The sequence below is a fragment of the Canis lupus genome, chromosome 7, assembly GCF_003254725.2.
Source record: "Canis lupus dingo isolate Sandy chromosome 7, ASM325472v2, whole genome shotgun sequence".
Classification (NCBI taxonomy): Eukaryota; Metazoa; Chordata; class Mammalia; order Carnivora; family Canidae; genus Canis; species Canis lupus.
This window is the reverse complement of record NC_064249.1, coordinates 22,017,959-22,035,321: the sequence shown is the minus strand read 5'-3', so window position 1 is coordinate 22,035,321 and position 17,363 is coordinate 22,017,959. Positions and strand designations below refer to the sequence as shown.

The following is a 17,363-nucleotide window of genomic DNA, read 5'->3' as shown; positions in this document are numbered from 1 at the left end:
CTAGGGATATAGGCTCAGCAGAAAGAAAGGAAGGAGGAAAAAGGAAGAGGGCCCTGGAAGCCAGCTCATGTAGAGAAGAGAGAAGAGCCAGCTAGTCCTCAGCTGCTACTTGATCCCTATGTGACAGGGGCAAAGGTAGCTTCCCCTGTACCCATGGGCCTGAAGTGAGTTCTGGGATTCTCTTAAATTTCCCCACCTTGGCCCCCACCCCAGGCCCCAAGGAATCTCGCTTATCAAGGGTCCTGAGATAGCCTGACTTCTCTACAACACAGCTGCCCTTTTATCCCATCCCCCTTCTTCCCCAGGAAGGTTGGTAAAACAGAGAACATAATATTCCCACTCCCTGTGCCCCTCCCCCAGGCTTGCTGATTAGCCCAGGGCTGTGCCCCTGCCAGGCCTAGGCAGGCTGGGGTTAGGTAGTGTGGCAGCCTGCAACAACCCCACCACCCCACCCCAGGCCAGCCCTCACCTCTCCTGGGGCTGGGCTCCCAGAGCTCTGGAGACCAGACTGTCAGTTAAGCAGACCTGACAGCTGACAGCTTTCCAGAACAGCAGGAGCACGGTTAGCTTTCCTTCACATTTTTTTCTCCTCTTCCTTTCCCCTGTTGTTGCAAGACTGGAAGCCTGACTGGAATTTAAAGCAAGGCTTTGGGATAAAAATGTATGCTAGCACCAAGCCCTGCTCCCTCAGCTTCCTTCTCTGATTGGCAGCTGTCCACTTTCTGGGGTCTGAGAACAAAACACCTGCAAATTGTCAGAGGAGGGGTCTGAAACGGGAAGGCAGGTGAGTGGCTACTCTGAGGCCTGAGCAACCTTCTCTGCCTGGGTGCTGATCATGTTTTCATCCAGGGCACAGAAGGGGCAGGAAGCCCTCCAGGGAAGCACCTGTAATCTGTCCCCAGGTCCCAAAGCCCTTCCTTCTGAAGTCTGGAATGCCAGGAGGCTTCTGTGCCTGCTGCTAATCCATCCTACTCAGGAATCTGTCTGTCTCCTTATCAGTTGCTGCTTATGGCAGATAGATAAATAGATGGATAGATAGGAAGGAGAGACTCTAAGCAGCTTAGATAAACTATCCTATTTACATCTCTGGGTCCAATCTATCAATCCATCGGTCTGCCCATTGTGTTTGCGTTCTCTCTCAATCTGCCACTTCAGCCTCCATTAACCATTCATCTGTCTTCCTTTTGCCCTACACTTTGCCTTTCCACTCCCCCTCCCCCCATTTCCCAGCATCAAAATAAATCCGAAGCTGAGACACAATGAGGCATGTCCTTCCACTCCAGTTATTCCAGAAGGGTGGCCATGGCAGCTGACACTGGGGCTTCCTACTCACCTCCTCAGGAAACATGCAAATATCCCTTTGAACACTCAGGGGACAAGTGCCAACAGTCAAGTCTGCTACCAGGCTGTTCCCAAATTCACAATTCTGCAAATAGAGCCAATTGAGGCTCTCCTGGGATAAAGGAGGTGGTAGGGCATGGCAGTAGGTTGGGGTGAGGGAGAAAAGGAAGACATTGCATATTTGTACACAAAAGAATTTTATTACTTTTCAAGTGATCTGGACCAACTACATAAAGTGAGAGAGTGGGAGGAGAGAAAAAGGCAGGAATTTCATAAATTTCAGAATTAGTACTGTTTGTTGACTTTCAAACAGTTAATTTCTTTAGATCCTCTGAACTTCATATTTTACTGCTAACAGCATAAGGGGCTATTCCGAATGATCACATTCCCAGTAAATGGGGTGAAAATTTATAATCTTAATTGTATATAAAAGTATTTAAAAGAAAGAAAGGAAAAGGGAAAAAAGAGACCACCAGCTTCAGCAAATCAAGAGTCTCCTCTGCATGCTAGGCACATAGACAAACCATCAAACAAAAAAGATGGAGCATCTTGCTCTTTTCTTGAGATCACCAGGCATCTAATTTTGTTTGGCTCAGAAAATCCAGCCAATCTCAGGCTTCCCATAACCCTGTGAAGACCATCACAATCCTCTTTCCATGATCCATCCCAGGACTTCAGTGCCCAGCTGTTGTCCCTAAGGTCTTCTCTGGTGCCTCCACATCCCTTCCATTGACTTCTGGATAGATGTGAACAAAGGAAGGCAGCTCCTCTACCTCAAAACCTTAAAAAGAAGAACTCAATAAGATGTGGTAGGACTTTAAGATGAGAAATATAAATTCTGTGATTAGCCTGATCTTTTGCCACACAGGTCAGAAAAATGGGTCCCCCTGGCCTTATATCTTCCCCACCCCCCACAGGATGTGACTTGCCACAGGAGGGCAGCAGCATCCTGGACCCTGTGAAGTTTGAGGCAAGTATAGGAAGAAAGGGGATTGAGGGGCTCCCAGCTGTTGCACTCTTACTCCAGTAGATCTTAGGACAGCTTTGGGGACTGCCTGAAGACCTGCCCCACATTGACATTAGAGACTGCTGGTGACGAATGAATAGAGCATCCCTGGAACAGAGACACAGTAGAGACAGGAGAAGCAGGGCTTGATGGGGTGGGACACTTTTGCTCTCCAGGGCTAGAGAAACTGGGAAAGAAACCTCAAGGCCCCACTGCAGCCTAGGAAAATAAAGTGCAGCTAACAACATTTCACTCATTCGCCATTTAATAGATGTTGGCTGGCTCAGTTTGGGGGCATGTGATATTTATTTATAAGCGTACACTAGTGAATATCAGAAGATGTCAATAAGTAATTATGAGCCCAGCAGAAGAAGAAAAGGCCCATTTCTCAAACCAGCCAGATGAATATTTGAAAGGTAGTATTTTTTAAATGGGAGAATATTGCTCTCACATACATTATTTTAGAATAAAAGAGTCTGAATAAACATTATTTTAAGAAATAAAAGGGGAGAGATAGTAGATCTAAGCCCTACGTTTCCTGATTCTGATGCTGGGTTAGACACTTAATGTTCCTGCTTTTTATGCAGTTTATTTGTAAATGGGGGAAATAAGGATAATGCAACTTACATTTTTGAGGACTAGTTAGGTCTCTAAAGGCTCCTCCCAACTATATGATCCATGATTCTGGGGCATCCAAGGACTCATCAGTTAAGGGCAGAAAAGCTTCCTTCATACTATAGAGATAATCCCTGGGAAAGAGAAAAGCAAATAGTAAAGCAGAAAGGTGAATCTTTCTATATCTCTACTTATTCAAGGCCAAAAAGGTGAAATGAGAGGCTTTACATCATGGGATTTGCAGTGACAAGGGATCTCTTGAGAAGAAGTGCAGTGCAGTGGAATAAATTATGAATTAACACAGCACATAGTAGGGGCACAATAAATATTTGTTTGAATAGATCGATGAATGAATGAGAGAATTAATGTACCAAGATGTACTGAGTTGTGTCACATGACTACTTAGTACAAAGAGCATCTCTAGTGAAGGAAGTTGAAAAACTTCCATGGAAGTCTTTAAAAAGAAATAGTTCATTTCATGTAATGCTTTAGGGCTGGTTTTGTACAAAGACAGTGGGAAAGGCTAGATCAATGGACCCCAATTATATCAGCTGCATCACATATCCTTGGAACTTGCTAAAAATACAGATTCCCAGGTGCCACTTCAGATCTACTGAATCAGTCTCCAGGGTGGTGTGTGGCAACTGCATTTAATGAGCTCCTATCTGATTCTCATGTAGCCAGCCTTTGCTAGTCCTTAGATCCGCATTTGGGAACTACTATTGTAGACGATATCTTAAGGGCCCTTCCAGCCCTGGAATCTCATGATTCTGGGGAACAGATGCTAGGGAGAGGTGATCTAGACAAGGAGAATTCATTCATCACACATTTACTGAGTATGAACTGAATGCCAACTATTGGAAATAGAACAGTCCTGTGGCTATGCTCTCTCACTGAGCAAAAACAACTTGAGCTCTGGAGAAGACCAGTAGAAATCTACTCCCACCATTTTCTCTTTTTCTAAATTTGACTTTCACAGAATAAAAGTAATTCCTTAGATTGTGTTAAGTTTTTTTATCTACTAAAGTGCTTTTACACATGGCATTCACATGATACAACAACGTAAGTGTGGTTATTATCCTTATTTTATAAATGAGAAAATGAAGGCTTAGAAAAGTTTAATTACTTCCTCAGCATCGTTTAGCTTGTATGTAAGAGAGCCAGGAATACAACTAGGTTTTGAAATTCTGAATACAATGCTATTTTAACTATTCCCTTGAGATACATCATCTGTGGAGTGTGGCTTAAATGTCCCCATGAAATTGCTGATATTTTTTCATTCTTTATCTGTGTAATAATATTATCTCCTGAGGCGAGGAAAGTGCCATCTTCCTTAGTAAAATAAAACCCAAAACTACAGGGAGAAGGGCAGCTGCACTGTTTGACTTTGTTTTTTTCTCCTACGATTCATTTTCCCTTGATGAAATTTCCCAAAGCATGTTCCTCAGAACACTAATCCTACAAAAGTTTCCTGAAATTAGGGTTGCTTTGTCACTGAGGTTTGAGAAACACTCCACAACTCTTACTTATCCTAGGGAGGCACAATGATCATAATGTATTAAAGGCTACAGTGGGTTAAATGGTGATCCCACAAAAAGATATATTCACTCTCTTTTTTTTTTTTATATATTCACTCTCTTATCCTTGCAGCCTGTGAATATTACCTATTATGGTAAAAGATGTGATTAACTTGAAGATCTCAAGAGGAGTTTATCCTGGATTAACTAGGTGGCCTCTAAATGCAATCACATGTGTCCTTATAAGAGGGAAGCAGGGGGAGGTTTCACACACACACACACACACACACACACACACACATACACACACACACCGGAGGAGATGATATGAAGTTGGAGCAGGGAGAGATTTGAAGATGCTGTCTTTGAGGTTTGGAGTGATGGACACAAGTGAAGAAATGTGGACAGCCACCAGAAGCTGAAAGAGGCAAGGAACCGGTTCTCTCCTAGAGCTTGTTCAGCCCAGTGATACTGACTTAGATTTCTGGGCTCCCAAACTGTGCGAGGAGGCAAGCCACCGAGTTTACAGTAATTTGTTCTAGCAGCCACAGGAAATCAGTAAGAAGGCCTTGAGGAGTTTTGCTAAGAATCAACTCCTTTAAGATGTTTAACCCAACATTCCCCAAACTTGGTTGATCATGGCATCTTTTTGCCCATAAGTTTTATTAATATCCAAACAGAACTCATATTAGATGCAACCCACTTTGGAAAATGCTGCCTGAGGGAAATCTTTTGTTAATTACTAGGGCTACCACTGCTCATCTGGGGACAGAGCTGCTCCTAGTTAATGTTCTGGCCGAAGATGAGCCAGGATCCTGTCCTGCCAACTCTGTAGTATAGCTAAGACCAGGGGAATACTTAAATAAGACTTTCCTAAGGCTAGGGATAACAAAAGAGGAAAGCCAATGGGATGTGAATGTAAAACTGGATGATCTTGCTGTCAAAGGACTTTTTGGGGTGGGTCCATTGGGGTCCATTACAGGGATATGGTCTTGCCTACCTCCTAACCACTGCCATATGGCCAAAATCATCTATAAACCCCAACACACTAAAGCATACTGAAATGCCTCTAGACTTCTCTCTAGAAAGCAAGGCTCCTCTGAGCAAGGTTTCTGTCTGAGATGGCCTTTCTGCAATGACTAAGACTTGGACAATGGCCTACAGGCCTCAGCAGAGTCATGGCATCTGACTACAGTGGGGTGTCCTGGCATTGCATACACACTAGAGAGGGCAAGGAGACTCACTTCTTCCTCTCACTTCTTCTGATGACAGTCTCATCCTCACCATGTGGCTCTGTATATTCAAGGACCAAGTCAGAAAAGGAGGCACAAGGTCAGTGCAGGTATCCTCGACCCAGGAAGGAAATGCCTGAGACTCTTGTTTTGTAGAAGTGACATAAAGAATCACAATAATGGGGAAGATAAATTTTATTACAGCCCCCATTTCCAGCCTTCTTTCCCTAATATCTACTTGTTGTTATGACTATTATCATTATTTTACACACCTCTTTCACATGAATGGTTGGCTATAAAGCAGCACTTGTTTTGCTTTATTGCCATTTGCCTTATGTAGGCCATTAAGACTTTACCGCTCAAGCAAGGAGGCTTAATTTTATTTTTAAATAAGAAGGTTCTATGACTTCAAGACATTTATAAACTCCAGCTGGAAGGTATTCAACCTTTCTGTAGAAGGCAAAAGACTTGGTGTCCTGGTATCTGAGCAAGGGGGTCACCATGACATTTCAAGAACCCCTGTATGAGTTAGCCTTGCTATAAATTCATAGGAAAAAAAAAACACAGAGAATAAGCAAGAAAGATAGCTGCAAGATGGAAAGAATGTTTAGAGAAGACAGAACCCACAAAGGACATGTGACAGAAAAAAGTGGCTGCTGGCTCAAGAGGCCAGGCTTCAAAGCAATTACTTAAATTTAGGCTGCATGCTTCTCACTGAGCTGATTTCCTCTTGACAAGGAAAGGAAAGGTGCCGAGGAGGGAAGCGGACTTATTGTCTCTACCATGCCGGTGAATACTATATGAACACTCCTTTATGTAAGGAGAATGGTGATGGGAACTCTATTGATATTCATAATGTGCCAAAGCCAGCCTTCTGTAATAGACTAAAAGCGTTCACAAAAGCCCTATCGAGAGGTGTAGAAAGAGGTGTGGGTGTCTCTTCTTGGGATCTGAATGGAATTCTTGTTTCAAAAAGTGACCTCAGGTTCATACCAGGTTACCCCCCTGCTCCCCAACCCCTGCTGTTCTGGAAGCTGCAGAATTGCTTTATTAATAAGCTAAACAGGTAGGCCAGAGGGGAACATCTTTACGGAGGTATGTATAATTCCCCTTCATAGGTGGAAGAGGGAGCCACTTCTTCCTGCCAGGGCAAAGAATAGCAAACCCTCCCCAGGCAGCCTCCAGAAGGAAGGAGAATGCATTCTGGGGGTTGGCAGGGTGGTCAGAGAAGGGAAATGTCATTCTGAAGGCTGAGCAGCAGGCAACACCCTTCCCTCTGGCTGAGCACTCAGCAGCTTTGTGCATACTCCTCAGAACTGTGACAGCTAGGAACAGGTGAATTGGTACAGATAAAAGAACCCATCCCTACCTCTGGAAGCAGGAAAACAATCTCTGCTAACCTTTATATGAGCCATTTGCTCTCTTCCCACCATTGTCTCTGTCTTGCTGAAGCCCTGGACAGAGCTAGCATCATAAATACCAATGTGCCCATTAAAAATGTAAGGATGCAAGCCCAACTGTGCCAAAATCCATTGGTCTGCCATGGGATAGCGATCAACGGGAAACAATTGAAATCTAATGGACCCCCTTGGGGATCACCTGTCTCTACACATTGTTCCCTGCCATCATCACTGACCCAAAATGGGACCATCTGACAGGGAATGGGCTGTGCAATCTACAGACAGAGTCAGCGCCATATGGAACAGGCATTCCAATTGCCCATTGCAATACATAAAACAATTCAGGATTCTAACTCTATTTCCCTGGCAATCGAGTTTAACTATCACTGGGCTCACTATAATCAGATTCTGCGGCTGTATTTATTAAATATAAGTTGCTAAACATATGGCTCAAGGGATGGATAATAGGACATGGAGTCAGGCATAGCAAGGGTATCATTTTTCAGGTCTGCCCCCAGGTATTAAAGGCCAGTAGTATCAACCAGCCTATAGCTGCTCAGAGCCTAAGAAGAATGGGCCTTCTCAGTTATGGAAGTGAGTTTTCTTAATGGTATATGTAGTTGATTAGAAGTAACAACTAAAGAGGTCAAGATCATGGGCTCATTTCCAGGGCCAGATAGCTCTTCTTCCTCTTTATCCAGCCACCATTTTAGTGAACACCTATTTTGTTCCATGCCTGGTGTAATGACTTGATGGCACCAAGCCGAGCAAATCATGGCCAATATACCTGCCTACAAGCCACTCAGTCTAAAATGGGAGAAAACTCAGAAAATATCAGTTTAACCCTAGGGTAGTTTATCCTGCAAAATAAATGGGCACAGACTGAAATGTTTGGGAGCTGAGAAGTGGGAGCAGCTAAAATTTAATGTTTCTCATTATTTGTACAGAACTTTTCAGTGTATAATATCTAAGCCTGACAGAAAACTTAGAAATAGAGATACATTTTCTTCACAAGGGAAGGGACTGAAATCAGAGATTTAATTGGCCAAAGTTGTATGGCCGACGAATGGTAGACATGGGAAAAACACACTGCTCACCTGAGCCTTGCTGCCTGGTCCACCAATATGATTTGTTGATCATGAAGAGAGCCTGTTGGCAAATCAGGGAAACTCCCTCTCAAGATCCAAAGCTCAAATTCCTTACTGATGACCTATGGCAGCATCTTCACAGACTAAGAAAAGCTATTTATTAATTATCTGGATTGTGGCCCTTATTATTTGTGGTTCATCGAGCATAACCCAGAATCACAAGAAATGCATTAAGAGGTATAATTGTAAACAGTGGCGGATAAATATAATCTGCATCCTCCTGAAATTCCACAATTGGGACAATGAAAAGCTATTTTTAAGACTGCATATAGTCATCGGGGTTAAGAAAAAAGCCAATGGGGAACATGGCCACAAAATTTTAGTGCTAGAGATGAGCTGAACAAGTGGTAGTAAACTTAGCATGCTAGAGAAGGTGGCCCCTAAGGCCTGCATTGAGAAAAGCAAGCAGGTCTGTATCCTGGAAACCCAGCCAAGCCCAGGAATTGTGAGCAATGATAACCTCTGGAAGTGGGAGTGCAGGCATGGCTGACAAATTATTTGTTAAATGTCTACGTGAGAAGCAGATAGATTCCCAGATCCCCTGTATTATTCTGCAAAACTAGGTGGCTGTTGGCCCTAACCCCAGTGGAAGGCCAGATGTGGAGATTCTGAAGAAGGGTTTCAGGCTCAGGGACATGAGACCCAGTAGAGGCAGCTGCATGTGCAGAAAGCAGTGGGCTGAAGGAAAGTTTGGTATAGTGTGCTGGAGGACTGGGCCCCTTATCTGGCTCAGTTCCAAGAACTCGGGCTGTCAGATTTAGACCCCCAGGCAAGGGACTACAGCAGTCCAAGACCTACACTCCTTGGAGGCTGTACAATGAAATGTCCAGCAGATTCCCTACAGTGAAGCCCACCAGTGTATAAGCCAGATGCAAACACACAGAGTATCTAATTAGCATTTAAATTCCTCAGTATTAAGATATCATGAAATGTTTGAGGAAAGCCTCCTGAAAGAAAGAGACCAAAGCAAACAGAAGCAAACAAAAAAAAATGCAGAGACAAAGCAGGAAGCAAAAAAAAAAAAAAAAAAGATTTTCAAGAAAACCCTCTGGAATTAATAGCTTCAGAAAGATAAGAAAACATATCACAGACATATCACAGTTGACTTGCTATGTGCTAAGCACTGCTCCAATTGCTTTGTTAGTAACTTACTGAGTCCTCACAAAATAACTCTACAAGAAGCCTGTGTTGTTATTATCCTCAGTTTCCAGTTGAGGAAACTGAGCTGCAGAGTTTGAAGTCTATGGTCCAACATCACAAAGCTGGTTGAACTGCTGAGTTGCAATCTGTACACCATCCATCTCCTCTGTTTATACGCTCAACTGCCACGCAAGCTATGCTATTCTAAATCGAGCAAGAGGCCACTAAAAGGAACATTCTGAGTTGCCTGGAACTAAAACTACAATTGCAGAAATGAAACGTCCACTACTGAAAAATAAAGTTGAGGAAATTTTCCAGAAAGCAAAACACACAGAGAGAAAGAGAGAGAATAGGAAAGAATATGTAAAACAAACAACCCCATCCCCCATACTTCCCTGCACAAAAATCTATAGGATCAGTCCAGCAGGTCCACCAAAAAAAAAAATAATAATAATAATAATAATAAAATAATTTAATAAAAGATTGAGAAAAAGAAAAGAGAATGTGAGGAGGAGGAAATGACTAGAGAAGTAATTCAAGAAAATTTCCCCAAACTGAAAGCCTCAAGTTTCTAGAATGAAAGCACCTGCTAAAATGAAAAAGGATATACAGACACAACATTACGACATTTTAGGATGCTGGGAGAATTATAAAATCCTAAGTGTTTTTATAGAGGAAAAAAAAAAAAAGATAAACCGTTAAAAAGTTGGGATAAAAACAATCAGACTGGGGATCCCTGGGTGGCGCAGCGGTTTGGCGCCTGCCTTTGGCCCAGGGCGCGATCCTGGGGACCCGGGATCGAGTCCCACGTCGGGCTCCCGGTGCATGGGGCCTGCTTCTCCCTATGCCTGTGTCTCTGCCTCTCTCTCTCTCTCTCACTGTGTGCCTATCATAAATAAATTTAAAAAATTAAAAAAAACAATCAGACTTCTTCAATAGTCATATGGAAAATGAGAAGACAATGGGTAGGTAACTTCAATATTTGGAGGGAAAGCCTTTCTATGCTCAATCTATTAGGGAGAATAAAGATTTTTTTAAGATACAAAAGTTAACTAAAATATATCTCCAATGTATGCACCCTTTTGGAAAGCTACTGGTAGAGTGGAGAGTAAATCAAGAAAGAGGGCAGAATGGAATCTAGGGAATCAGGGGCCTCAACATAGAAGGGTATAACCCTTGAGTGTCCTGGATGCTAAAGAAGACAGGAGGGCAGCTGGAAGTAGACCCCAACTGTCAAATGGCAGGAGGGGATGAAGGCTCCAGGAGGGATGTTTCCAAGAAAAGGAGTGACACCTATAGATTAGGTGTCTGACTCCATGTGTCTGAAGCCCTTTAGAGGAGATCTGATTTGGGAGCAAATTAAAGATAGTTGTATGTATAACTGAGTGTAAAGAAAATTTAGGCAAGTTATTCATTTCAGGGGCAAAATTGTACAAGATAAAAAAAATCACAGTGCTCCATATGACTCAGCAATGCAAACATCTTAGTGATAACTTCACAGAAATGTAAACAATGCCTATTGATCCAGTGAAAAATCGTGCTATAACTATAGCAGGAGAAGGAGGGAATGGGAAGGTGTGTGTGTGTGTGTGTGTGTGTGTACATGTGCGCATGAATATGCATGCATCAGAGAGCCAAATTTTAATTTTTTATAGTAGGGAAATCGATAGATTATGACTAAAATTGAAAATCTAGCAGTATAAGCTTGTTATTTAAACTTATTGAGGTAACTTCCGAAGAAGGATGAAATGATTGAAAGTACCCACCTCTTTGGAGTCAGCATCTGGGGTGGGGACAGAGGGTTCTGTTGTAAACTACTTAGAACCATTTGAGCTTTTTGAACTATGTACATCTTGTCAAAAATAATTATTTAAAAAAGAGATATAACTGCCTTACTGAAGGCAATATGCAGCGGACACCAGAGGGTCATTTCTGCGTGCACTCCTACAGCTCCTTCATGTGAGAGCTGTTCCTAACCAGTTACTGAGAAGGGCACTCAGCCTGCTAGTGCTGAAATTCAACGCTCCCTGAGCTGGAGCTGGTCGGGCCTGGGTGATCTCGTTTCTACCAGGCACAAATGCCAAGAAATCCACTGCTAATGGATCCTAGGGGACACAACAGGAAACACTGGGATAAGCAGGATTTCACTGTGTGTGAATCAGGCGGGGCCCAGTCTGCTTTCCCAAAGGATGAAGGGCTCTTTTCACTCTAACTAGGATTTTTCCTCTTCTGTGCAGGTTGTTTTCCAGCGACAGTGATGTTTAGGGAAAGGAGATAGAAATTTTGGATGAAATAGGAAAGAGGTAACTTTCCTTATTGGCCTGAAGCAACGTTGAATGGCTCTGTTCCTTACTAATCAGCAAGTCAAACAGCAAAAATTGAGCTTCTGTAATGGCAGCCAGGCATTGTGGACAGATATGAAAGCAGCCAATGAGGTGTACATACTAATGGAAGGGACGGGGGATGCACATGGTCCCGGCACATACCTGCATTCGTACGACCACGAGAGCCTGAGTTAAAAGATCTAAGGATCAGCTAAGACCTGAACTTAGCTTAAATCCTGTAGAATTTAAGCATTTCCTTGTTAGATCTGGCTTAGCCATAACTGTGATCAAAACCAAAACAGAACTCTCCTTTACCTGTCTCTGCCACAGTCTCTGAAGGGTGCTGTTGGTTGGCACCATCCAAAGGGAAAAAAAATAGTAAAGATTGTGGGGGCATTTCTTTTTCTTTTTTATATTTATTTTTTATTGTTGTTCAATTTGCCAACATATAGAATAACACCCAGTGCTCATCCCATCAAGTGCCCCCCTCAGTGCCCATCACCCAGTCACCCCCACTCCCCCGCCCACCTCCCTTTCTACCACCCCTAGTTCGTTTCCCAGAGTTAGGAGTCTCTCATGTTCTGTCTCCCTTTCTGATTTTTCCCACTCATTTTTTCTCCTTTCCCCTTTATTCCTTTTCACTATTTTTTGTATTCCCCAAATGAATGAGACCATATAATGTTTGTCCTTCTCCGATTGACTTACTTCACTCAGCATCATACCCTCCAGTTCCATCCACATGGAAGCAAATGGTGGGTATTTGTCATTTCTAATGGCTGAGTGATATTCCATTGTATACATATATGTGGGGGCATTTCTCCCATCAAAAGACACAGTCCTTTCCAGTCCACTGTGGATATCATCTTCCTTGCCTTCTGCCTTCCCCAGTCGAAACACACAGGTAGGTGCAAACCTAAAATGGCTGTTGCAGAGGAACCTCCTTCTCTGGCTTCAACCTTTCAAAAGGAGGGACTGTCCTTTGATTAAGCCTCCTGGCCTGTGCTTTCCTGCAGAAATGAACAGCTTCTTATTGACGAGTTTGGGAGAAAGAATTGAGTCCCTCCTTTCTCTCTTTCCAGGGTGGTAGCCTGCTCACTGGGAAGACTCCTATTCTCAGTTTCTCCATGGGGCAAACTAGGCTGGTATCTTCTGGCTAGGCCTGGGCAGGGAGGTTTAATTGTGAGGTGCATTCATGGGATCCCTAACCATAGATCTAAGACCCACCCTCTGATCTAGCTCTTTTCAGCAATAAAGCTGCCATTTTGATCTCTGACTGCCCACTACCTCCTCATACTGCAGCAGTATTGCCCATCTCCCACCAGACTTTCCGCTGTTGGTTCCTAGAACATACCAAACTGTTTCAGCCTCTGGGCCTGCTGTCTCCTCTGCTTTTACTGGCTGGAACTCCCTTTTTACAATTCTTTTCCTGAATGATTGCTTACCTTTCAATTCTCTCAATGAGGTCTTCCCAGATTCCTTTAACTACAGTGGGAGTTATCTCAGCTGGCTTCTCTCAGTCATGGCTCCTTACTTCTTGCACTTATGGCACTAATTACAACATATATTATTACATATTTATGGATTTATTGTATTATATTTTCTCTATCTGATGAAAACCTTGATGGGACAAGAGTTTTATTTTGTTCTAAATTGTGTCTCCAGTACCCACCATAATGGCTTGCATATAACCAGTCCTTAACTATTTGTTGGATCAATTAGTGAAGTTAGTGGTTTCTACAAAAGAAGTTCATGTTTTCTACATGTTGATGTGTTAAACCATGGAATAGCTCTGTCACTAATATTGGTAAATAGTTCAACAACTAATACTCCTTCGGGGATCCCATTTCCTCTGTTTCATCGGTACACCAGCCAGCCTCTGGTCGATGATATGTTGCTAGCACTGGGGCTTTCCAGCCTAGCATGTGTCCTTGGTTCTTGCCAGGGACATTCTCTGACTTAGCTACCTGCCACATGAGTCCTCATGGAGACTGTACTTTGCCTCTACACAATCCAGCCACAATTTATTATTTGCCATGCATGCCATTCCATTCAAATCTATGTCTTTTTATTTTTCCCCATTTCACTCCTCTGTTCTTGTGTCTACTCTGTCTCTTTGACCAAAGGAAATCAATACTGCTGTTTCTCAACTCTTTCTTCAATCTGAGGATACTCTCCCCCCTGGGCTTTCTCCTTCATGGATTCATAGCACTTGCATTTAAAAATTAATATCTGTATATCTTCAAAGATTTTAAAAAATCATGAAGATATTACACTTCTATTTTAACAGAAATAGTCTTCATCCACAGTCTAGATGGCTTCCCAGGAATTTTTAACCATAGCTCTGGGAACATTTTATGTTATGTCCTGAAGGACTGAATGAAACTCTGGAGTTGGAAGGTACTAATAAGGTCAAAGGGCTCCCTCTGGAGCCTGAAATCTCTGTGACCATCTGTCTTAGATTGTCTTGCCAGGACAAGGACAAGGGACACAGCAAATCATGGGAGGTTTAGTTCTCATGAGCTTTGAGTTTGGCCCAACTATAATTGACCTGTAAGGTCCTTAGGTAGTTCAAAGTCATTCTTAGACTTTTCCAGACCTAGTGTGAGATAGAAGGTTTATAAAGGTTTTACCCATTATGACTCATTGTCTTAAAAGCCTTCTGCCTATGAATCAGAGCTATATATATATATACATATACATGAATATACTCATGAATATATATATGAAACCTATTTAAGGCAGAGCTGTAAATGGTCTTTGAAAATAGAAAATTATATATCCAATTGCAAGCAATGTTCCAAATTAGAATATACTTAATTTGAGTGTTTTCTTTGATCTTTCCTTCCTAAGAAAAGTGGTCTGGGGACAGACTGCTTTCACAGTAGACTTTTCCAGATTTCAGGAAATTCTTATCCTCTTACCCTGGGCTTCCCTGGACCTGGGAAACACAGAGGCTTAAACAGGTGCTTGTATAGAAAGAGTATTCCATTTAATATACAAATGGGCCCACATAGTACATCTAGTGATGCCCAGGTAGCACAAGAAAGTCCTGAATTTCTGGCTGCATTCATGCTCTACACTTGGAAAAATATGTAGCAAGATAAATACATTCATTGATCTTTTTCCCCCTTTTTAACCTTAATTTTTTAATTTCTCCATCCTAATATCATATGAGCAGAGCATATTTTTATTATGTCAAATTATTATAGACAGGTAAAAGCAATATTTATATTGTCTTATGTGTTATATGTGTACATATTCATATAATATGTACATATATATGTATGTGGTATGTGCACATATGTAGGTAGATACAGAGAAAGAGAGACTCATATAATAATTGCCTAGGTCCAATAAAATATCCCTGTCATGACAGCTTGACCTGAAAAAAAAATGCTTTGTTCCCATTTATTAGGACTCATTGTCTCCTGGTTATAAATGTTCAGTGGTGAGAAATACATGCTGTTAGAAAATGTTCAGTGGTGAGAAATACATGCTTATGGAAAACAAATCTTGAAAGGAGAAAGTATGTCTGATGATATGCTTAAGCCAAAGCTGTTGCTAGAGGCAACCTAAGTCCCTGATTGTGAATAAAGTATTGATCAGAAAGACAGAAACTTGAAGGACTTCTCAAGAAAAAAAAATGTGTGTGCGTGTGTGAGAGAGAATTGTAATCGTGGGGGAAGCAGTCTAAGGCTCTGTTACATGGGTCTTCTCACTCGTTCTGTGTCAGCCTAGCCTATAAGAGAGAAGACACAGGGGCATCAGAAACAATAGAGCCAAGGACAGGTAAAACCTGTCCCTTTAATTCAAAAGAAATTGTGTAGCTGGTAATAAACAGCAAGAGACGCAACCAGGACTCAGCGGTCTGCCCTTTCTCACCCACTCTGCTCTGTGAAACTTCCAAAGAGTGAGATTCTAAGTACCCCTAGTGTCTAACCTGGAACTGGTATAACCCCATGCTCTAGGCCTTCTCAGAGCCTCACGAGATTCTAAGTGCATGCTATGAAAAAGAGGACCTCAGAAGAAATATCATCTCCAGAGTTAAGGGAATGTCTCTGATATTGCCTCAGTTAATCTCTTTGACTGTGGTCCATTTATATCATCCCATCTTCTTTTTTTTATTATTTATTTATTTATTTTATTTTATTTTATTTTATTTTATTTTATTTTTTATCATCCCATCTTCACTATGAGACAGCAGTGAGTCAGGGTAGAAGAAGTAAAGAGAGCACCACATTGCTCCTGAGCCTAGCACCTAGCTCTAAACCCCAAACAGCACAAATAGATCCATAATAATGCAGGCAAAGGAAAAAAAAAAGTTCCTGGGTCTCTGGCAGCTGAGGAGAGCCCTTCAGAGGGGCTGGTGTAGCAAAAAGGATCCGGAGTAATGTGGTAGTTTAGAAGAGCAGTACCACGAGGGGATTTGGAGTTCATAACAAAGGAAGAAGGTAATTTTAATCAAGGTATGAGGATAAGACGAGAATTAGATTACCATAATTTGTGAGAAATATTCTATAAGAGCTTGTTCTTTCTGATTAGGTGCATCATCAATAAATTACAAGTTGATAGTATAAAGTTTCCATATAAAAGTTGCAATAAATATGTTTATTTTCTTCTAAGGAAAAATTGCCAGGATGTAAATAGTTTTGCCTTGCAACGTTCCTGGCACATAGTATGTCTACTAAACATATGCCAAATTAATGAAATACTGAATGAATAAGGTATAATCCATGTTTTTAACCACATGGTCTTATATTACACATTTTCATCTAGAGGCTGCATCCCTATTTGTAAGCCAAGTGCCAAATGAAAAGAAATTTAACAGTTTTGAGGTGTTAGTAAGTACTACTGGGAAAGGGTTTGTGGGTTTGTTTTGTGCTTGTTTGTTTGTTTGTTTTAATAGGGAATACAGTAACCATAGAGTTTATAAATGTTTGTATTGTTACTCTTGGTGATTCAGGAGAGCCAAAGAAAACTCATTTCAGAAGTTCTATCTTCTTTACTTAGAATTTATCTTGACCTTTGGGACATTTTCTCAGATTTAGGACTCTGAAACAGTGAAACTCTCTTTCTATGATTCTAATGTCCCTTGACTCATAAGTCACAGGAGAACTAATGACTTAACACTTTCAACTTTTCTAAAGCATTTAAGGGAATATTCATCCTCCAACATCAGATGAGCACATAAGTCCAGTGGGCTTTTCAGAGCCACCTCCTCACTGACAGTGATGGACTTTACTTCTAGCCAAGAAGAGAACATAGGGGGCTGACATAGACTTTCTATTTTTTACTCAAATGAATACTATTTTCATTTGCTTTAGAGAGCAGTCCCTAAGAAGACTAGTGACAAGATGAAGGTTCACTGGTTTCCTTTTTCCCTGACAGGTTCAAAAGTGTGGTGCAGGTGGCAAATTAGACTTGGCTTCCCATTAATTGGAAGGAAGAAACTTTGTCTCCTGCTGTTCAGATTGTCATTGGATCCTTCAGCACACATTGAGGTTTTGTGGAATTATCATTATTATATTTATCATTGCTGCTGCTAATGCTGTTGGCAATTTTTCTGAGAAAATGATGAAGGGCTGATGTCAATTAGAAGCCCCTGTGAGTAAATGTCTTAAAGTAACTAGAAACTTGAGA

General features: G+C 41.7%; 1 long non-coding RNA gene across 1 annotated transcript in view; it reads right to left on the bottom strand.

Moving 5' to 3' along the window:
- Positions 1 to 1,521: 1,521 nt before the first annotated feature.
- LOC112648555 (uncharacterized) overlaps positions 1,522 to 17,363 on the bottom strand; it is a 48,547-nt gene continuing 32,705 nt past the window's right edge. Inside the window, exons 2-3 of the long non-coding RNA XR_004817524.2 lie at positions 2,975 to 3,096; positions 1,522 to 2,122 (exon numbers count right to left, since the gene is read on the bottom strand). This is a non-coding gene — a long non-coding RNA (uncharacterized LOC112648555). The remainder of the gene's footprint in view (positions 2,123 to 2,974; positions 3,097 to 17,363) is intronic.